General features: G+C 40.4%; 1 long non-coding RNA gene across 1 annotated transcript in view; it reads right to left on the reverse strand.

The window, feature by feature from the left end:
• Positions 1-8,055, reverse strand: part of LOC135203801 (uncharacterized) — a 1,058,044-nt gene extending 1,049,989 nt beyond the window's left edge. Inside the window, exon 1 of the long non-coding RNA XR_010312032.1 lies at positions 7,949-8,055. This is a non-coding gene — a long non-coding RNA (uncharacterized LOC135203801). The remainder of the gene's footprint in view (positions 1-7,948) is intronic.
• Positions 8,056-23,453: the final 15,398 nt, after the last annotated feature.

A 23,453-nucleotide genomic window follows, 5' to 3' on the forward strand; every position in this document is an offset into this window, starting at 1 on the left:
TCCTTATCCAGCAGGGTAATGACCGTATCCCTCTACCCACAGGTAGAGGGGTAGAAAAAGATAGAAAGAGAAGCCAGTCACTTTCTCATTCACTATCTATTCATACAGTCACACCAGGACTCGATGCTGTTCAGCCTGCTAGGGTCTGGGTTAGCTACACAACGTGTTGAGCAGCCACCACGGGTCCTAAGGAAAACGATCCAAGGACCTGTGGGCAATATCCAAAAGGTAGAAGGAGGTGCCAGTGGTCTGGTTGTACCAGACCCCATGCCTTCAGCCTGCGCCACGGAGAAGTTCTTGTGTAACTCGAGGGAGTGTACTTCTAGGTCATCTTGGTGCTGACGAAGAGTCTTCAACACTCCGCCTGGATGTCGAGTTTCTTCAGAAAGCGCGGTCGTGCTTTCACAGGACAAAGCAGCATCTCCTTCGCATCGAAGGCGGTGAAGTCCATTAGGGAGGGGACTGTGAAGGACTCTAACCGATCGTCAGGAACCGAAGGGTTTCAGAGTCTTCGCTACGAATTCGGTACGAAATCGAGCGTCACGAATCCCCATCCCCTCCCGGATGCTTGACTTCGCAGGCAAAGTCATGCAATTACCTCAGAGGAAAAGAAGGGGAATTGTCGTATGACCTATCCCTCTTCTCGACTTCGGTGATGTCCTGTACCCATACTGGTCTATCCGTCTGCAGCGAAGTTGTTGTTCTCGGTAGTGATAGGACACCGACACTCAATGTTGGGGTGTGTCGATGGTATGGGTACTGTGACAAGCAGTTAGGACGAAGAAAAGATTGTTATGGAACAACCGAACTAAGTCCACAGCGAAGTTCGTAACAGACTTGGGCGCTCTGACAGCTGCCTACTGACTGCGTTCGGTAGGAGGCAAGTTGTCCAAGCACCCGAGCAAGTCACGTGACCTTCGCCTTAAAAGGGTTATGCCAAGAGACTAAACAAATAATTTGTTCGTCACCGATGCCAGAAGGCAAGGTGATGACTCTCTTAAGGCATGTGCCCAACAGGCGAAAGTCATTGCCTTCTAGAGACCGAGGTTCCTTGATGGCAAGATATCTATAGTATAGTTTGATTCTCGGGTAGGAGAAACAACACTATGTGACGTTGAAGACGAAGGTGTACAGAAAATGCAACCTACGTCTTCACAGCTGAACCGAGAGAAGGATCTCAAGATTCTGAACCTGTGCTACAAAGACTGAGAACGCTAACCGCTATTGATTGCTGTCCGGTGAGGATCGTAGTTGCAATAAAAGCGGAGCGCTTCCAGTAATGAAGACAGGGAACTACTTGCCTGAAGAACTGCTTCTCATGGGCTGAACATTTGGAAGTAGAGCTGTCAGGTCGGAGAGTAGGCGATGTCTTCTGACATATCTGTTAATTCGGGGTCGAGCAATGAAATTGCACACCTACGAATACGAGATATTTTGAAGACAAACTCAGATGTCTGCAAAAATCATTCGCATTATCGCAGTGCGATGCAGCGGTTGACTAGTACAGACTTCTTTGTTTACCGTGCGGTAAAACAGAAAGATGAAAGAGTCCAAGAGATATCTCTGTTGAAAATTCTCGCAATGTCGAAGGCGATGAAATCGAGCGTCACAGCAGTAGATGGTCCTTCATTATTGCGAGAATCCCCGTTAATCAGAGACCTAAGTCCATGATTGTTGGGCAGAGATACGGTTCGGTAGTCAATCCAACCAGGGGGAGAGAGAGACGTAACCGACCGTGCATCTCCGAGACCTAGCTGATACTGAGCCGCTATCAGGCAGTTCAATACGCAGTAGCTCTCGGTGACTCGTCATCCTGAGTTTGCCAGGTAATCCATTATTCCACGAAGGAATGCGTTCGGCTAGAACCATCGAGCATAAAGAATACGCTCGAGCAATTATATTTAACCGAAACGGATTTCGGTAAATACAAAAGCATGATTTGGTGTTGTCATGACAATACCAAGTATCTAAAATCGAAACTGATAACTGCTGGGAGGTTGCAGGCAACCCCGAGTTGCAGTTCAATTAAGATACAATTCGTCTCGGTCACAAACCGTAGAGTTTAACTACGGTATGCGCCTACCCCACGGACAATTCAACTGTTAAAGAATCATGTCGCGAGGGTAATATACGTTAGTATATTTGTAGGTTCTGACCACGACCTCCATCCTAAATTCTTTTCCCCTCGAGGAATGAGAATAAGGATTGGAGATTCGACCGCCTTCGTTCTCTAGTCAAGAGAGTGAAGGAGAAGTCTTTCCCAAAGGAAAGCTTCAATGGTGAACAGAATACCGAAGACGATAGTTCAAGCCAAACTGGAAGTTCCCGTCCGTTCTTCTCTATTCCAGGTTAAGCGCCTACTGTGATACTCTTCTTTCAGCGCAGTCTTCTTCCAAATGCTAGAAATTACAGAATTTCGAGCATAAAGCGAGTTCCCGATTTATCGTGTAACAATTATCGGGGACTCTCGCTCACTTTGGACCGTGGTCTCGCCTGAGTGTTTGGAGGTATCGTAAAAAACGCGAAAACACTCTGAGTGGCCGCTAGAAAAATTCCGTTAGAATTCTAAGCACTCTGCGAAACCCCCCACCGAATTCGTCAGATGATATCGGCTGGTGGTCCTCTCGATTCCCGTAGAAATCGAGATCTAGCAGTTGGAGAAGAAAAGGAGCAGCCATCGCCTTACGGCGATGGCCTCTCAGAGCCTGGAAAACGTATCGTCAGGAGAAAACCGTTTTCCCGAGGAGGGTTACGAACTCATCTGTAGGTAAGTGTCTGCCGCCACTGTGAACGTCGTCTGGGTGGGGTTGATCGACACCTGACAGTAGAGAGCCGATACCGCTCCGACTCATTCCAGTCCTACGTCGAGGTCGAAAACCTCAGGAGGACCGAAGGGATATTTAAATACGGTGTCCGAAGACACGTATAAACGCCTCTGTCGCAGTAGAGGAGGTGAAGTAGCTTGTTCGACCGTCCAGAACTGAGAGAGCCTTCTTGTCCGGAGACGAGAGACTACCTGGTTTCAACACAGTCGGCAAGCTCCGATCGCGGCCGACCCACCGTCGATTTGGGTTCCCTCTCGGGCCCCAAAACGACTCGAGCCGAGTACGATTGGCTTCTGCTGGTGGGAGCGGCGATCCTTCCCCGAGGTCATTGTGCTGACGAATCAGCGCCGTAACCTCGGCAAAGTTCCTCTGGATCTCGGAAGTCACAGCATCTTGCAGAGTGGGACGTTAAGCCCTTCGAACAAGAGCATTCCGAGAACCTTCCTCCTAAGAAGGGGGAACAGCGACAGCCCTCTCGGTCTTCCCCATCCACTTGCGCATACGTCCTGGTCGGTCCAAGAACCGTGCCTGGCACGTAGGGCGTCGTGGTGGGATCATGAGGGGCGCACCCCTCACGATCACTCCTCAATACCTCGCTCCTCCCGGTGTAACCCGAGGAGGTTGAAGGTACGGGAGAGGCAGACCTGACGCTCCCTCCGTCGCTCCGCTGGCAGAAAACCAGCAGGCTTGGAGGGCTGCAGGCGATCGTCAACCCGCGGTGACGATCGAGCTGCAGGCCTGGTCGAACCGTCTCGCTGTGGAGAACGGCTGGACTGAGCACAGCGGCCCCGATCTCGAGTGTCAGAAGAGCTGGTGCTGGTTGCCGTTCCCGATCGCTCTCTGTGAGAGCGACGGTCAGGCGACCTGCAGGCTCCACTGTCGCAGTGAGACCGGTGCTTGTCCTCACGGCACGTCACGTCGCTGGTTCCAGCCGTGGCTGGCACCGGCGAACGGGAGGACCTCTTCCAGCCTCAGCCCGTGGTCGGTCGTGGACCGTCACGTCCCCGGGTAGCCAGCTGTTCACCGCGAGAGTGAGAGCTGGTCTGGTGAGAGTCGCATGAGCGGCTGTCACCAGTCTTCCGCCCCGTGCCGTGAACCTGACGCTGAGCGGACTCAGAGGTCTGGTTCCTGGCCTGCACGGTCGCTGGTAGGCGACCGTACACTCGGTACCTCCCGCGAACAACGAGAGGCCGAGACTGGACCCTGATGCAGTGGCAGAACCACTGACACCAGGCGAGGAAGTACCGGTGTTAGCCGGTACCCCACCTCTTGGTCCCCGTAGTCTTCTTCCTTGCGGAAGAAGAGAAAAAAACCACCCGGGCCCCGCTCCCGAAGGAGCAGGAGGACCAGCGGAAGGAACCCTCCCGTCCCACCGAGGGTGAGACGGGTCCCGAGAAGCTCCCGAGGGAGACTTCTTAGGAGGGAGGAGGCGACCTTCTTCTTCCTCGCTGTAAAGCCTTAGAAGTCGAAGGGAAGAGGCGGCGGCCGACGACGATGAAGAAGATGAAGACGACGACCACGACACCTTCCTCCTCTTCTTCGTCAGCTTCCTCAGGACAGACGTAAGATCTGCTATCCAGGGCGGAGCCGGGGCTGCTGAGCCGAAGCCACAGGGCCCGGACGCACCTGTACAGACAGACCAAAGTCTGGGGTAGTACCACCACACGAACAGGGACGACATCAGCAGGTATGGGGCATCCAGGAACAGCAGCACGGCCAGCACTCATCGGTAGGGACAGCCAGCGCAGCAACGGCAGGAACAGCCAGCGCAGCAACGGCAGGGCCAGCCAGCGCAGCAACTGCATGGACAGTCAGCCCAGAATCGGCAGGTACGGCAGGCAGCACCGGAAACACAGGAAGTGGAGCAGCAGCCAGCAACATCCTGGTACCGGCGGCAGGTCCAGGGGCGAGTTCTAGGGCAGCGGAAGTGTGGTCGCTGCAGCGCGGCAACCACGAGCGGCGGCGGCACGCCCCCCTCTCGGTACGGCGAACGGCACTTCACAGCGGCTGTAGGCAAGACTGTTACCACGTGAGGCGAGTACACCAGGTAGGAGGGACGTCGTCACCTGGTTGCGTGGTCACCACTCCATGGGTGACCGCAGTAGGCCCACAGACATAGAACCGCAGCCCCTGGACACCAGCACGCTCTGCAATTGGGAAAGGACGCCTGAGACCTCACCAAGGTCCACCCTCGTGCAGTAGCACCTGCGGAAATAATAGTAGTAGCGATTAATGGGGGGGAAATCCCTCGTGCGGGGGTTTGATCCCTCCCGAACGAGTGGAAAGACCCTAATACAATTGTACATCGGGCACCGAGCGCCCTCCCCCGCGCTCGACGGATCGGGCGAGGAGAAGAACGCCGATAACCTCCCCCCCCCCAAGGGGAAGAGTCATCTGTGGGAACTGAGCGGGGGGGGTCTCGTTCCCCACCCCCGCACAGTCCCCATGTACCCAACAACAAAATAAGAGCCCTAGAGCAATCGTGCCATCGGCACGAATACAAGGCATAAGGATCAATTCCCTGACTGAGCGGAACTTGAACCAAATAAAATTGATGCAATCAATAATAAGGAACAAAATGAAAATGCATCTTGCAAAAACGATTCACTTCACAATGAATAAGGGCTCGGATCGAGCGCATTTGCGCCCTCGGTAACCGAGCGCAAGGGTGAAAGGTTTCATTTCCTTACCTTTATGGATCAAGGTTTCTGAAACCTTGATCCATAATGAAATGATGCAATCAACAATATATGAAAATGAAAAGACTACTGCGCTTGCGATTTCACTTCATACAAATAAAAGGGAAGGATCAATTCCCGTGAATAGCGGAACATTGATCCAGTCAACAATGCAATCTCAATAAAAAAATGAAAATGAAAAAGAACTGCACTTGCGATTTCACTTCATTTAAATTAAAAAGGGGGAAGGATCAATCTCCGGGCAAGCTCGGAAACTGATCCAAAATGAGTATTGCTACAATAAAAAATAATATATGAAAATGAAAAAGAATACTGTACTTGCGATTCCACTTCATACTGAATAAGTTTCCGTGCCGAGCGCATTCGTTCGGCAACGGGCATACAGGTCAAAAAATTATAAATGAAAAGAGCACTTACTTACGATTTTCATCTACACATTTCCAACCCAATATACGCTCGGAGCGAGCGCTCCCGCCCTCGGCACCGAGCATACACAATACGAGGATCATTCTGGGAAAATGAATTCCCGCAATTACGCCCTTCAGTCCCGGCACTCGGGTAATCGGAGGCGTTGTGAACCAAGATCCTTTAATTCACAATTGAATTCAATGAAATGATTGTACTTACAATTCAGTTTCACTAGATACATAGAAAAAGAAAAACACAATCATGCGAAAGCAAACGACGATGAAGCGGGCAGAGAGCGATGATACACGTCCACACGCCAGCAGGCCGAAAGCAAAAGTGATTTGTTTACCTACCAGTCGCGCGCGACGCGCATGCCTGTCGGACAAGCAGTTAACTACCGAACCCCTTGTTCGAAAGCTTACGACCTATCCAGCTGCCGCTAGTACCTTCCTATTGTAAAAGGACCGAAGGTTTGTATGCCGTGTCGGAACAACTGGAAATTACCGAACCTAGGGTACATGACCAACCGGCAACATAGCGGCCACCTCTCTCAAAACACGGCCACTTACTGAAAAAGCGGTTGAATTATGCCATTATTTTGTAATTTAGGAGAAAACACTTAGTTCGAGAGGAACGTAGAGGTTTCGGTGTGCTACCTGGATGAGCCACAACTCTTAACTGATGCTCATGGCAGCGAATTAAAGTACTATTCTATTGGGTAGGTGGCCGCTATGTCACCGTTCGGTCATTGACCGTAGCAGGGTGCAGTAGTAGTTTCAAGTTTTACTTGAAACCCTATCATTTTTACATTCAATAAAATAAAGAGGCTGTTAGGCTACATCATAATCGAATTACGGATTACCATACTTCTAAGCCGTACACTAAACAATAGGGTAAAATACCGAATGTTATTTTACCGTAGCGCGACCACCTTCCCGAAAAAGTACTTGAACACGTCCTGTAACCCAGGATAGACATTAGTCAAGAGCCAGCGTCCGTCGAAGCAACACATCGAGACCTCTACTTTCCTCTCGAAGTTAAGTTTTTCTCCCAAGTCACAAATTAAGGCCATAGGCTAGGCTAATTTCCGATTTTCGGGAAGGTGGTCGCGCTTTGGTAAAGCGGGCCATTCGGTATTTTACCCTGTATCAACTTAGCAACGATCTTCCTGTCGTACGCCTACCTCTGCATTGCCTCGGTTAAACCTATGATAAGCTATCCAACCTACTCCCATTACTAAAATATATAAATTTTTATTACTAATTTACTTTAACCAATTTATAATCATAGGCCTAAATGTAAGCTTGGATATTCTAAAAGCATAGTTTTGTGGTTTGAATAGCCTAGGCCTCTGAGTCAGACTCTACTTGGTAGCCGACCAATCCTTGGTGAACCTTGTCAAGATAAAATAGGCCTACGCCTACGCAGGATTAATAGGGACTATAATCTTTTTTTTTTTTTTCTGTCCATCCGCCCGTGGTGTTTTCGTATGGTAACACTGTGTCCCGGGCTTAAAATAGTTACGCTATGTGTAAGTTTAAGGTAAGTAGTAAAAGGATATCTGGGTGTACATTTGCAACTGAAAAGTGTTTTAATAATTTACTGTATGCGAATTACACCGTTAATATTCGAAATAGGATATTGTTATTATTGTTGAATGTAAGCTGAATGTAACTATCTAAAGACCGGAACGCAGTGTTACCATACGCAAACACCACAGGCGGATGGACAGATGGAAAAAACCGAGTATAGGTAGTCCATACTCGCGACACGGGAGATGTTTGTGACTAGGTCTCTGTTAACCTCCAATTAATGCTGAGCTAAAGGATATGAATAACCTGTATGTGTTTATGTGTTTTTATTACGATTTTGAAGAGGTTATTGCAAATGCCATGGGCTGGTCCGGCCGAGAGTAGTGCCAAATTAATCCTGGGCCTAAAGCAGGGCCTAAGTTAGGCCGATCTGTTTAGTAAATTAGATAATGAATTAACTTTTCAAAATTGGCATCCAGCCTACCTTGAAATCACTGACGTCTGTCTCATTCCAGCAATATTTTATGTCTGGTAAAGTTATTAAATTGCACTAAAACACAGTATCAAAATCACAAACACACACTACTCCTAGAACACGACACACTAATCGGTCAGCTTCAGAATCTTTTAATATAGTGTCTTTTAGACTTTAATAATATTGTTCTCATCAAAAATAGATCATTCTCTACAAAAGTAACAGAAAAATGTTAGTAATTCATCTGTCATCCTAGCATATGTTTAAAAATCTACTATAAATATGAGCTAATTTAGTTTTTCTATTGATTATTAGCACTATTCTGAACTATTCTCATAAACACGGAGTAGAGTTAATGTTACAAGACATTATTTTGACTTATTTCGCATAGATAACTTTTGCTGTCGATTTTGACATAAATTCATAGCAGTTATATATCAAATGCTTCGATTGGTACGCGAGACTGAATTTACGCTCGATGTGACCTAATACTCCTTATAATAAATATTCCGACTATTGGTGAATTAAAATTGATTAAGATTATTATCAGTACATAAATATTACAACAGATACGGTTTTATAACTCATGGAGCTTCATTGGTTAAGGGTTTTCTAGACCTATTTATGTCACATACACCTCTGTCCCATACTTTCAAACTTCGCACATAACTGTTTTGTAACAAATATTCTGAATACTTCCTTCTTTGTCTAAACGGCATTGCTACCTTAAATTTCCTAGGAAATCTTTTTATAACTAAGTGACGTTATGGGTCCATAAGTCTGATTCTGATCCATCTCTTTACTATTATACCGTGGAAAGATTATTAAATTTTTCGCTCATTCCTTCCTTCAATCAATTAATTACATTGTAACCACGTAACCTATCATGTTACAAGTTGTTTTCCTTTTATCTCCTTACAACTTCCACAAGTAGTATTCCCAAACCTGCGTATACACCGATTATTATCACTTGTTTATTCAGCCTTTCCTATCCTATTATATCTCATATGAAATAAGTTTTCCAACGCACTCACGCACTATATATATATATATATATATATATATATATATATATATATATATAATATATAAAAAAAACATCAAAGTCACAATAAAAAGACGATAGATAATTTATGAGTTTCAGATTTAATATGGAAAAGTTGGCAATTGGCTATTATCGTAAGGTTAAACATCTCGAATGAGACCAAAATTGGCCGCCTTATCTGAACGACATAACTGAACAATACCGGATTTTAAGACTATTTTTATAGATTAAGTGACTCGTCGACTTAAGAAACCATTTATGTACTACGTTAGACAAGTGAGTAAAGAGAATGTGTACATCGTTTCATGCTTACAAATATTAAAATGCAATTAAAAACCGGTTATAATGAGTTCATTATGCGTTGGAGATAACTTATTTATGCCTTAAGGGAACTACTATTAAGTGGTGTTGCCTCAACCAATATTCCAACATCATACTTTTTGAGGGAATGGGTCTAAAGTGGCACTGACTTAATCGACTCGGCCATCACTTCTTTATGGCTGAGTGGGTTAAGCCACTGTCATTTCCATCTCGGCTCCAAAAAGCGTACGATTCGAATCTTGGCCAGGTTAGGAAGTATAAAATGTTCTTTGGGTGTAAGTTATTCTCAGGGTATAGTGAATTCGACATTTCTGCTATATGAATGAGGGGATCGAAATTATTATCAACTAAAAATTCCCCTTCGGTACATATATGAAAATATATCAATTCCAAGGTAGAGCAAATTAGATATTAAAGGACATTTGTAGCTCGAATGATATATATATATATATATATATATATATATATATATATATATATATATATATGTAAATATATATATATATATATATATATATATATATATATATATATATATATATACAGAGATGCATTTATGTCAGTACATACACACACACACACACACACACATATATAGTATATATCTATATATTCTATATATATATATATATATATATATCTATTTATATCTATATAGATATAATATATATATAGATATATATATCTATAATATTATATAATATATCTAATAAAAGGAGCCCATAAAAACACCAAAATGTAGAGAGAAAAGTACTATATTTCAGAGACTGCTGTCTCTCTTTCAGGTATATGAATGAGAAAAGTTTACAGAAAAGGTGGTATTTATACCAAGAGATTCGTCCACAAGTAAGCCAATTTAGGTCACCCCGCTGATAATCTTCCTTTAATCTTCTTAAGCGTTGGTTGAATGAACACTGCGTCGACGATGTCCGATGTCCAATTCCCTTTTGAGATGTTTCATTACCTGCTTCTTTTTTATTAAGGCCGATTCCATCATTTGACTCTTGTACCGGCAGTTGCTGCTATAAATTACATGTGACATATTCCAGTTTATTCTATGGTTATGTCATTTATATGGTTGAAAATAGCCGAGTTCTGTTGTCCATACCTAACTGACCGTTTGTGTTGTATTAATCTCTGGGAAGTGATTTACCTGTACATCCGATGTAAGATTGGTCACAGTCCTCGGCATGGGATGCTCATATAACCCCTGAGTCTTTGGGCGATGTCTTTTGTTGGACGTTAATCAGGGATTTGGCTAAGGTATTTGGGTAGGTAAATGCAAAAGGGTTGGATTTCCCAAGGGTGTGAGTTACTCTCTTAATCGTCTCCAGGTGGGGAGTTTTTATTTTATTGTTGGGTGTGTCTCTGGTCTTGTCTTTAGGGGGTCGGTAGAAAATTACGTTTGCTTTTGAATTGCTTCTCAATTATATGGTCAGGATACTTTAAAAGATGAAAGTTGCTTGCGAATTAGTTCAAATTCTTTTTCTTTTTCCAGGAAATCTGGGGAACAAATTCGTAAGGCTCTTAAGAACAGGTTGCTAGCTAGACCTATCTTGATAGTATTGTCATGATAGCTAAAAGTAGTGGAATATATGAAAGTGAGAACGTTGGTTTTCTGTATATGGTAAAATTTGTATTCTGTCGTGTCTCTGATTATTAAAACATCAAGAAAAGGAATTTTGTTGTCTGTTCTTTCCCATTCAACTTTAAATTTGATGCTGGGCACTAATGCGTTTAATTTTGAGAGGAATTCATTAAAATTACCCCACTTATTATCCCAAAATGTTAGTATGTCATCCACGTATCTCATCCACAGCATGTTTTTGGTTTTATTGCATTTATTACTGTAGTTTCAAAGTATTCCATGTACAGATTGGCTAAAATAGGACTTAAAGTACTACCCATACTACACCCGAATTTTTGCTTGTAGAATGATTCCCCGAATGAAAATACGTTATTAGATGCACATAATTCAACTAACTTTATTATTTTGTCAAGTGCCAAAGGGAAATGATCTGAATAGGGGGATAATTTTTCCCTTAAAAACTGAAGAACGTCCTGTACTGGTACTTTTGTGAATAGGGAGTCTACGTCAAGGGCTTAAAAGTTTTATGTTGTGAAGTGGTATATGTGCTTCTCTGATTTGTGACAAAAGTCTTCCGAATGTTTGATGTGAACTGGGAGAAAAACAAAAAGTGCCTAAAAAAAAATGGAGAAAAAAGGAGGCCAGCTAACCATTTAGAAATTTTGTAATTGAAAGCTCCGGCGCATGAAACGATGGGTCTGAATGGAAGATTGTCTTTGTGAGTTTTGGGAAGACCATAAAAAAGTAGGGTAATTTAGGATTAATTACTTTAAATTTCTCTAATAGTTCAATACTACCCTTTTTCTTTTTCCTTTGGGCCAATTAATCTTACTTTCCGAAAAAATTCTGTGGGAACGTTCTGGAGGGGATTTTTCGTCAGTTTTTTCGTAAGTATTTGTGTCGCTAAGGAGCTGGTTGATTTTGTCGAGGTAGAAGTCTTTGTCCATTATTACAATTTTGCCGTCTTTGTCGGTATCTACTTATTATAACATCTAACTTTTTTAGCGAGTGGATGGCTATCATGAATCTGCGGGGAACAGGATATTTCTTATGAAGGTCAGTTAAAGCATTTAGTAACACTCCTTTTAAACATATCTCTTCACGGCTGTAGTTTTTGTCAGATATGAATTTATCAAAAGCCACTATGAAGTCTAGGTTGTTTTTGCGGTCTGGCATAAGGGCAAAGGATAAGCCTAAATTTAAAACTAAATTTGATTGATTTACAGTAAGGGGGGTGGGGGGTGTTGGATAAGTTTCAAAACTTTGTGCTTGTTTGTTCAAGAAATTATTCCATGCGCTATTATCTATTAGGTTATTTAACTTACGTAAAAGTCTGTTGGAATGAGTCACGCTATTATAGGCAGCAATGTCGGAACAGAATGAAATCAGATACCTGTATACGTGGTCCGTAGTGACATCAAACATTCGGAAGACTTTTGTCACAAATTCAGAGAAGCACATATACCACTTCACAACATAAAACTTTTAAGCCTTGACGTAGACTCCCTATTCACAAAAGTACCAGTACAGGACGTTCTTCAGTTTTTAAGGGAAAAATTATCCCCCTATTCAGATCATTTCCCTTTGGCACTTGACAAAATAATAAAGTTAGTTGAATTATGTGCATCTAATAACGTATTTTCATTCGGGGAATCATTCTACAAGCAAATATTCGGGTGTAGTATGGGTAGTCCTTTAAGTCCTATTTTAGCCAATCTGTACATGGAATACTTTGAAACTACAGTAATAAATGCAATAAAACCAAAAACTAAACATGCTGTGGATGAGATACGTGGATGACATACTAACATTTTGGGATAATACTGGGGTAATTTTAATGAATTCCTCTCAAAATTAAACGCATTAGTGCCCAGCATCAAATTTAAAGTTTGAATGGGAAACAGACAACAAAATTCCTTTTCTTGATGTTTTAAATAATCAGAGACACGACAGAATACAAATTTACCATATACAGAAAACCAACGTTCTCACTTTCATATATTCACTACTTTAGCTATCATGACAATACTATCAAGATAGGTCTAGCTAGCAACCTGTTCTTAAGAGCCTTACGAATTTGTTCCCCAGATTTCCTGGAAAAAGAATTTGAACTAATTCGCAAGCAACTTTCATCTTTAAAGTATCCTGACCATATAATTGAGAAAGCAATTCAAAAAGCAAACGTAATTTTCTACCGACCCCCTAAAGACAACACCAGAGACACACCCAACAATAAAATAAAAATTCAAACCCCACCTGGAGACGATTAAGAGAGTACTCACACCTTGGAAATCCACCCTTTTGCATTTACCTACCCAAATACCTTAGCCAAATCCCTGATTAACGTCCAACCAAAAGACATCGCCCAAAGACTCAGGGGTATATGAGATCCCATGCCAGGACTGTGACCAATCTTACATCGGATTTACAGGTAAATCACTTCCCCAGAGAAATACAACACAAACGGTCAGTTAGGAATGGACAACAGAACTCGGCTATTTTCAACCATATAAATGAACATAACCATAGAATAAACTGGAATATGTCACGTGTAATTTATAGCAGCAACTGCCGGTACAAGAGTCAAATGGATGGAATCGGCCTTAATAAAAGAGAAGCAGGTAATGAAACATCTCAAAAGGGAATTGGACATCGGACATCGTCGACGCAGTGTTCATTCAACCAACGCTTAAGAAGATTAAGGAAGATTATCAGCGGGGGTGACCTAAATTGGCTTACTTGTGGACGAATCTCTTGGTATAAATACCACCTTTTCTGTAAACTTTTCTCATTCATATTACCTGAAAGAGAGAGACAGCAGTCTCTGAAATATAGTAATTTTCTCTCTACAGGTTTGGTGTTTTTATGGGCTCCTTTTATTAGATGGAATTCTGTTGTTACAGAACACTTTTACCAGTCATATATATATATAGTATATATATATATATATATATATATATATATATATATATATGTGCGTGTGTGTGTCTGGGGGCGGGGGGGAGGCGGGGCGAAGTAGCAAATCACATGTAGAAATAAGAAGTGAGTCACCCATGTGCGTTTCATTTAGCTGTCTAACGTTCAAATCTCCTCACGGTTCACTTTATCAGTAAAAAGATAATTTAAATAGTTGATAAAATGTCAAATCCGGTATTTTGCAGTTATATCGCACCCGATAAGACAGTCTCTCTCTCTCTCTCTCCCGAGCAGAGATAACAATTTTTTTACATTTTAAACAACCGACCTCTTTTCGTTCAGAAAGTCTCGGCCTTGTCTAAAATCACAAGGCACTTAAATAAGTGACCTTAATGTTTCTTGAGTAAGGGACCTTAATGTTTCTTGAGTAAGGGACCTTAATGTTTCTTGAGTAAGTGACCTTAATGTTTCACCACTGCTGTACTAACAACAATGAATTTTTTAATCAGTTATTTATCTTTATGATCTCCATGCAACAATAAGTAATCCAGTGGCTTAATCTTTTGCTTTTGACTGTAATTGTTTCGAAATGGGTGTACTTTTTGTGAGCATTTATAAGTATATGAACCGTCAGTGCATTTTACGTGGTATACTGTACGCATTACTAAGTGGTGTTTGCAGCGTCCCCTCTACCTCCAGACGTAACCACTTTTTAGCTTTTTATTTGACCTCATTCTTGCTACCCATCCTCTCTAATTATTCCTTCACTTTTCACTATTTTGAATGTTAAATGGCCTAAAGTGCCCAATTGCTTGGCTAGACACCCTAATTTTCATAAAATTCAAATCAACTATTAATTAGCTGATTACAAATGAATTTATTTCAATAAATGTCTAATTTTACTGAACTACGACGAAAGTGGAAAAGGATAAACCGAAACTGGTCTAATCCTTATATTGTTATCTACGGGAAGTCCTCTCTCTCTCTCTCTCTCTCTCCACCACACCCCCAACCCCGGGTATTTTCTAGTCGTGCGTAGTCACGTTGCCACCATGTGCCACTGTAGGTAATCCTAGAAAAAAAAAAAAATTTATCTGCCCTTGTTAGTCTCATTAATGCACATTATTGGGTTTGATGTATGCTTTAGGCAATTATATTAACTATAGCTCTTTCGTATATACGAGATTTATGCGATCAATATTGAAGGCGGAAACATAAGAATATCTTTCGGCAGGTATAAGCCTAGTTATTGAATTAACTGTCCATATGAATATTTTTCAACACATTTATGCTAACACAAGTATGGCGTAACTGTAACTGTTATCACACTTCAGTTTTTCCTTGTCTAAAAGTGGTTGGCTCCCAAAAAAGAAACGACAATGATTGCTGTCATATCCATACTCGAATACATTATAAAAGGGTATGGTGTGTGTTTAAATAAAATCAGACATGCGTAAGAATAGTTAAATACTTGCTAACTCTTAAACAAATCTCGAGCCTTCCTATCCACTGAATGAAAGCGATTTTTAAATTAACAAAATACTTTTATGTTAATTTATTTTATTTTATTTATCTATTTTCTAAATTTATTTATTTTATTTTATTTGTTCTATTTATTTATTTATTCTCTTTTTCAGATTCACAGCTTCCTGTTCCACCACCACAATTGTTTAAATTTGTCATATTGTATCTACATAGAGGAACTTTTCTTAGCTGGAATCAAGCAATTGCTGTTTATAGGTACCTGTCATGACAGCGAAGCTAAAACAGCAAGAAAAGTATTTAACCCGTTCGAATTCCTACCAATTGAAGACCACCTAATGAGAGAGAGAGAGAGAGAGAGAGAGAGAGAGAGAGAGAGAGAGAGAGAGAGACTTCTTCGAACACGGGTTTCGTCAGTGGTATACGTCAACCGGCAAACCAAATGATAGAAACAGTGCATAATATTGTACGTATAACCGACTGCGCAGTTTAGATAAGGCGATTTAGTACTAGTTCGATCCGAATTGTAATCGCACTTACTTTTTTTCTTTGCTCTTTTTTGTCTCTGAAAAGAGTTACCATTCGTATCACTTCAACTGGCGCGTGATAACTTGGCGTAATCACGAATTTGTTTTGTATGTTCGTTTAAGTTTTCTGAAAATGTGTCCTGTGACCTTTGTGACTTAGTCTGAAGGTCATGGTCTACCGTTTTTTTTATTTATTTTGAGGCGCAGTAACCTTGAATTTTTTTCTTATGTATAATTCTTGAAGGGAGAGCGTGTTCGCATACTTTCTTACTTATTTATAATCTGGAAAGTCTTAAGGAGACTTCGTTAATCACCGAGAAAGACATATCGTACGTCAATAGCATCAACTTTCTAGCTCTTATTGTTCTCTTTTTTTATCATTACGGACAGTACCGGCAAACACATAAATTTACATGTTCATCTACTTGTATCTAGAGCTAAGGTCACGATAAAAGTCTGAAGCTAAAAGTGATTAATGGATTTGTTCACGTGCCCTGGTTCTGCAATGATCTGCATGGACCATTATAATAGTACCGTTAAATTGCAATATAATTCAGAATAGAAGTCAGTTTTTGTTTTGTTTTGTCTCATTTTATGTTCATTTTTGCTCTTAGGAAACGACAGGCTCATCGCACTCTGGTCCGTCTAACGGAAATGAAAGTTCGTTTCGGCGTCCGAAGCACCAGGATGTGTATTATCTTTTCTTTTGCTCGACAGTTTCAGTGAAGGTCCCTTCTTTTTTTGTTATTGTTATAATAATTTTTGTTGTTGACACTGGTGTTAATAATTTAGCGTGAGCTGCAGCTCTTCTTTCGTACAGCCGCTAGTTTTAACTTCTAGACCATGGTCCTAGCGGAGAGAGGAAGGAGTTTCTTAGCCCATTCCGTTATTCTTCCTCCTCGGTTAATTGCCTTTATGTGGCATGAACTGGTTCTAGTCGTTGCAACAAAGTGGTCATTGACGACGGAAGTCTGTTGTTTGCTATAAATAATTTGGCCCGAACAGATTGTGCTTCTTGGTATTCAAACCAACTGAAACCACTATAATCTAATGACACTTTTAAATGTCATTTGAAAGAACAAATTTCATAAACTATCGCTTTGTCTTTGCTAAAATTTTCGAAATGTGAAGTAGAATAGAGCACTGTCAATCAAAGACATGGCTAAGGAAATAAATGCAATATGCATAGAAGCTTAAGTGCTTTAGTATACGTATGCTTATTCTTTATTATATACGAGAATTTTCTGCTTGAATTTCATTATGACCTCATTACCCACTTCATTAATAACTTTTACAACACAGCATAAGAAGATTAAAACTATTGAAAGTTCCAGCGACTGGAGGGCTCATGAATGGCGGCACTGGAAAACCGTTAACAAGACTTCAATGATGTCATTACTGCAGCTTGTTAAGGTCCGCGTTCCGACCGTTTTCAACTTGGCGTTGGAAGTTCCTGATGGTAGAAAATGCAGGGCTATGCAATTTGGCAATGTGGGCGTAAACAACTTTGGATCTGAAGGCTGCAAGAAAGGTAAAAGAGGAATTAAAGTACATACAGATACTTTCACCATCCTAGTTGGGACTTCAGGTAATGTATTAGGGAGGAAGTTAAAGACTTGGGCAAAACTAATCCAGAGATATATAAGTTTTTTAATTATCTACTAATTAATCTATTTGTTTCATCCCTTATTTCTTTTCAAATGACAATGGGAAAGGCAACAGACAAACGCCTTTATTGTGTAAGTGCTGGTATGAGAGAGGGAGAGAGAGAGAGTTTTAACCACCCCGTTAGCACTAGACCCATCTGCTAACTTGAAACTACCTCTAAAGTCTAAACGAATGAAATAAAATACTCAGCATTTTTTAGAAGCAAAAAAATAAGCACTATGATCCTTTCTCCTGCCACGGCCATATTTTGGCCTACCTCTCCCTCTGTCCCTTGTAAATCAGTTGACATATCGTCATTATAGAAATTGCCATAATGCCTTGTCTTTCGAGAAAAAGAAACTCCTTGAATGCCACACCCGTTTTATTGGGAGTGGGAAAACTATCCCTAATGAAGGTAAATATCCACCCTTTAGCTGTCCTGAAGGCTGCCCCTAGGATGCGCCCTGCCCGTGTCCAATTACAGCCTTACCTTTCTTTGACCTCCTCTTCGAGTTCCCTTGAAGCAGATAGAAGGAATCTCGGTACTTCAGTGTAAGACAGTGTGAAGAGAAACATTTGAAGGTTACGAAGAGCAGAAGCTAAGTAGGCCTAAAGAATATATATATATATATATATATATATATATATATATATATATATATATGCAGAAGCCAGGTACTATGTCGTACCTCTAAGTAAATGGGGATACAATCCACAATGAAAGTAAATTCCTCTTGTAGTTTAAAATATATATTACTTGTATAGGATTAAAGCTTTCGACCATCAACTGTGGTCTTGTTCACTAACAAGACCACAGTTGATGGTCGAAAGCTTTAATCCTATACAAGTAATATATATTTTAAACTACAAGAGGAATTTACTTCATTGTGGATTGTATCCCATATATATATATATATATATATATATATATATATATATATAAATTTTTATATATCTTTTCCAAACTCGACTCGGTCAATCACGTCGTCTTCTGACACTTGTTAGACGTCTCCACCTTCTCTTCGTCTTAATCTAGTTCAGTGGTTCTTGATCTTTTTATTACCACGCTCCCTCTTTTATTAAAGGTGGGTACACACGTGAGAGCCGAACCTTGTATGGCGTAACCGAGTTACGCATATAAGGTTACAAGGTGTCAAAATGTTAGAGGACGAACCGTAACCACGTTAAGCACGTAACTTCATTTCAATCCACTGCGATCACCAGTCTGTCTCTGTCCGGGTTGTTTACCGACGATGGCCACCATGCAAGTAGCAGCTGCCGCGTACATTTATACACATTATTTAACGAAGATGAAGCGAAATAAAAGAAGATGGAGGCAATCAAGGTTATATACTAGAAGGGTAGAATACAGTGGTCGGGAATTACTCGCTGACTTGAGATTCCAAGAAGTTTCTGGCCACAGTGAAGTCTTTTCTTCGTAATAGCTAATAAATTGAAGGACCTCTTCGTCACTTCAATCAGCCATGGTAGACATATACGTACTGACTGACCAAAACAAGGGACTCTACTATGGACGGTCTTGTTCATAGTCGGTGTTAACAAGTTCAGCAACCTCTGTTGTTACGCGTGTCATACAGGTCCCGTCCACACATGGCGTAACGTTCAAAGAGACCTCCTTTGATGCGGGCCCAAAAAAAAACCGACAATTGGCGGGACGGAGGGCGGACCGAGACCTCGAACCTCGCGGGTTCGGGGTTCGGGTTCGAGGAACCGTCCACACTTGCGTTTTTGTTACAAGAATCGGTTACAATACAAGGTTCGGTTCGCACGTGTGTACCCACCTTTAATAAGAGTTCGTCCGTCCCTCCACGGCCCCCTTGCATCTGTGACTAAATTCCCTCCCATATTTAAAGGAGAAAAAAAGAGAGACGGAGAAGGGGTTTCGAGGGATAGGGAGGAAGGTAAATAATTACAAACATGATAAGTCCAACGAGTCTAACTAGACTACCAGACTATAGGAAACTAAAGTTATATGGCGATACTTTTGCATTTTAAATAAACTTCTGAATATGAGTTCTTCACTTTTGAACAGAATAACGAATATAATTAGAGAAATTAAAATTTTTCCCTAGGGACCACGACTTAAGTAGTTCCTCTTATACTTTCATTCTTGATCCTGACCGTTTTCGTTATTCCGCACATTCACCTAAGCATTTTCATCTCTACCGCATCAAATTTCTTCTGTGTGTGTGTGTGTGTGTGTGTGTATATATAATATATATATATATTATATAATATATATATATATATATATATATATATATATATATACTTATATATATACATATATATATACACACACATATATATATATATATATATATATATATATATATACATACATATATATATATATCATACATATATATATATATATATATATTATATATATATATTATATATATATAATATATATATATAGTTTCCTGCCTACACCGGTGTCCACTCATATTAATACCTAAGTCTAAGCATCCAAGCATAACTGCCGGACACAAGGAAGTGTAACTGAAAGAGCGCTCGAAGCATCTCACCTACTGGCGACAGCTCAAGAAAGCCAAAACGAAGTTACGTTCATTGTTTGAAGGTCACGGAACAAAGAGCGAAAGAGAGCATAAATAAAAAATGGTCAAGCCTAGGAGAGGATTTCTTCTAACGGTTAGAGGAGAGAGAGACAGAGAGCATTGAACTGAGAAGGATGAACTATGGGGGAGAATTTTCTTCAAGAGAGAGAGAGAGATTAATAAGAGTATTTTTGAAAAGAGGTAACTACAGGTTTTTTTTTTAACCAGTGTTGTCATTTTATATAGGCTATTCTTTCTAGCCACTGAACTGAATCTACAATGTAATGCTTTTTTTTATTTGAAATTGTATTTCACTCATACTAAACCTTTAGTACTGACCCTTATGCCAGGTGTATTATTGTGACATGGTTGTAACTAAACGAAGCCCACATCCCATGAGTCAATGAAAAGGAGACTGTTATTGTTTAAATCCTAACAAAGCGAGTATATTGATGATGTTTCTCGTTGTTTAATAAACCGCAAAGAAGCATAAAAACAAAGCTGAGGACTTATTATGATTTATTATGGGTAAAGTGATAAGCTTGACTATTCATAGTAAATTGAGTGGAGAATCGCATTAACTTCAGTGTTTTCATTCAAGATTAATTTTAAGGGCGGCTAAATAAAATTATGCGTGAATTATTATATTCTTTTTTAGTTTTTGGCATAAAGTGAATGATGCAATGTAGGTATGGAGGTTTGATGAATTCCTGGTGAGCCTATTTTGCAGACGTGTGAAGCTGATAAATTTTGTGTTAGTTTTCTGCGTAAGAGATTCATCCGTATAGTATATCATTCTAAGCATGAACGCGATAGCTACCGTTGTGTTGGCATTTCGTCAGAGCCACTCTCTATAAGATCTAACAATTCATGTTAGATCTTATAAGATGGGTTTCCCCATCTTAGAAGCGATAAAGTATACTAGGCCGAGCACACATCAGTTATGTGGAGAGAGAGAGAGAGAGAGAGAGGGAGGGGGGGGGGGGGGGGGGGGGGGTGTTACAAAATATCACACAAGATACCCCACGTGACTCATCCACAGGAGCCTGCAGTTCGAAAACATTTAGCCCCCTCAAGGGCAACTCATACATGATCTGCAATGCCACGACTGTAAACAAGATATGACGATTGCTGAGCGGTAATCTATAAAGTTTATTAGGGGGGGAGAGAGAGACAACGCGTTTTTTTTTTTTTCTTTTTTTTTTTCTGTTTTTAGCACAGACTGCTTAAAGCAGTGTACACTGTGCTTCGTGGTATACTAATCACAAGCGTTTTTGCAGTCAAAGCACACTCCTGAGGGCTCGTGAGATTCAGAAACACACTGTAAACAGCTCTAAATAAATGCCCTTCCTGACCTACAGAAAGATACGTATCATGTTACAATAAATTTTGGTCATTCCAAGGTTTGGAGAGATTCTCTAGACTTTGGTCATTCTTGGTCGTTAAGCAAGAAACAAAAGAAGTAAAAACTAAGGTGCATCTCTGTCTAGGGCATGTATAGATCTAAAACAAACATTGAAGAAACGAGATTAAACTAAACAAATAAATAAATAAATGAGAGCTTCCGAGGACCTCGTCCATTTTTGTTTTCACTTTTTCTCTTATCAACAAACGTAAGATTGAATCCTCTCTAGTAGAGATCGTAATCGACCTTGATTCCTGACGCCAGTGGTATCGATGTCGAAAAGTGTGGTACTCTTTCCACTGTCATTTTTTGCGGTGTTTGATTAGAATAATAATGATTATAATTTTCCGTCTTCGTTGTAAGAAAATACATTGTACGAGACGTTGTTTGAAGTTACAGGGTAATTTTTGTGGTATCTAAACTTGCTTAAACCAATGTTCAGCTGGAAGCCTTAAAAAAAAAAAAAAAAATGCGTGACAAAAATAAGACCAAGAAGAGGAAAGCAGAAAGGTTAAGTAGTAAACACGTCACGAGTGGAGTGGGTGCAAAGGGGACAGACAATACAGTCATGCCCCTTTAACCCAAGTGAGGGTCTAACCGAGCTCTCTAACACAGTGGTTTACAAGCAAAGCCGGTTCGACCCGGTTTCGTGGTTTCTGAACGCGGCCTGCGAACCGGTTATTGTTTTGGCAAGTGTATTACACATTGCACGGTGTCATTCAATTCAGTATTTAGGTCTGAAGAACGATGCAATAACGGTAAATTACCGGTACTGAGATTTTTACCAGTAATGTACCATGAAGCCTGTAACCGGAAAAAACCGGTACTTGTACCGGTACTTGCCCATCCCTATAATCGTCTGAAGAACGATGATACGTGTTGTTGTTTATATATTTACTTTGGTTCATTTCTACTTTGTTGACGGTTTGCCTTTTGACTTGGGACAGAGATCCTTAGGACGAAATAGACGTTTATTATGGGTCCACAAAAGTGGTTCGACTGATGAACGGATTTAGGACCGTTACAGGGCCAATGGTAGACCGCTAGGGGAACTCCCCAAGATAAGTAAGAATGACAATGATTTAAAATTGGAAAACACTTTGGCTAAGAGTCACAAATAATTAAGGACAGTAAGTGACTGGAATTAATCTGCAGTATAACGAGAGAGTAAACGGGAAAAAATAATTACATGTGGATATATATATATATATATATATATATATATATATATATATTCCTTTGTAGGAATATGCAAATTATATATATATATATATATATATATATATATATTATATATATATATATATATTAGAGACAGAGAATCCACTCGTCACTTTTTACCAGATGCGTAAAAAGTGACGGGTGGATATATATATATATATATATATATATATATATATATATATATATATATATATATATATATATATATATCCACCCGTCACTTTTTACGCATCTGGTAAAAAGTGACGAGTGGATTCTCTGTCTCTATATATATACATATATATATATATATATATATATATATATATATATATATATATATAATTTGCATATTCCTACAAAGGTACAAGATAAAGCTGAGAGCACAGAACCAAATAAACAGCTTAAATAACACACAAGTAACAATTCATTTTGTGAAAAAAAAAATTAATGAGTGAGTGATAACTCCCAGCACAGATCCCGGAGAATCTCAGGCTCGGATAATATCAAAAGAACGGCGAATATGGGACAGGATATGATGGGGTAGGAGTACCAGACGAGCTTACCACTGCATGCCGTTTGTATTGTAATTTATTTTAATAATAATAATGAATGCTTTATTACATATAAAATACACTGGAGTGAATTTCATACATTGAGGTTAAACTACAAAATACTAAAAATGTAGGTAAATACAAAGTTAGAATATTTAGGTTTATTTTATCAAAGTTGCTTTGCATGTGGTTAGATTGTTTGAACAGAATGAGTCCAGTGATTGTGTGAAATCTGATATATATA

Source organism: Macrobrachium nipponense, chromosome 24 (assembly GCF_015104395.2).
Source record: "Macrobrachium nipponense isolate FS-2020 chromosome 24, ASM1510439v2, whole genome shotgun sequence".
Taxonomy (NCBI): domain Eukaryota; kingdom Metazoa; phylum Arthropoda; class Malacostraca; order Decapoda; family Palaemonidae; genus Macrobrachium; species Macrobrachium nipponense.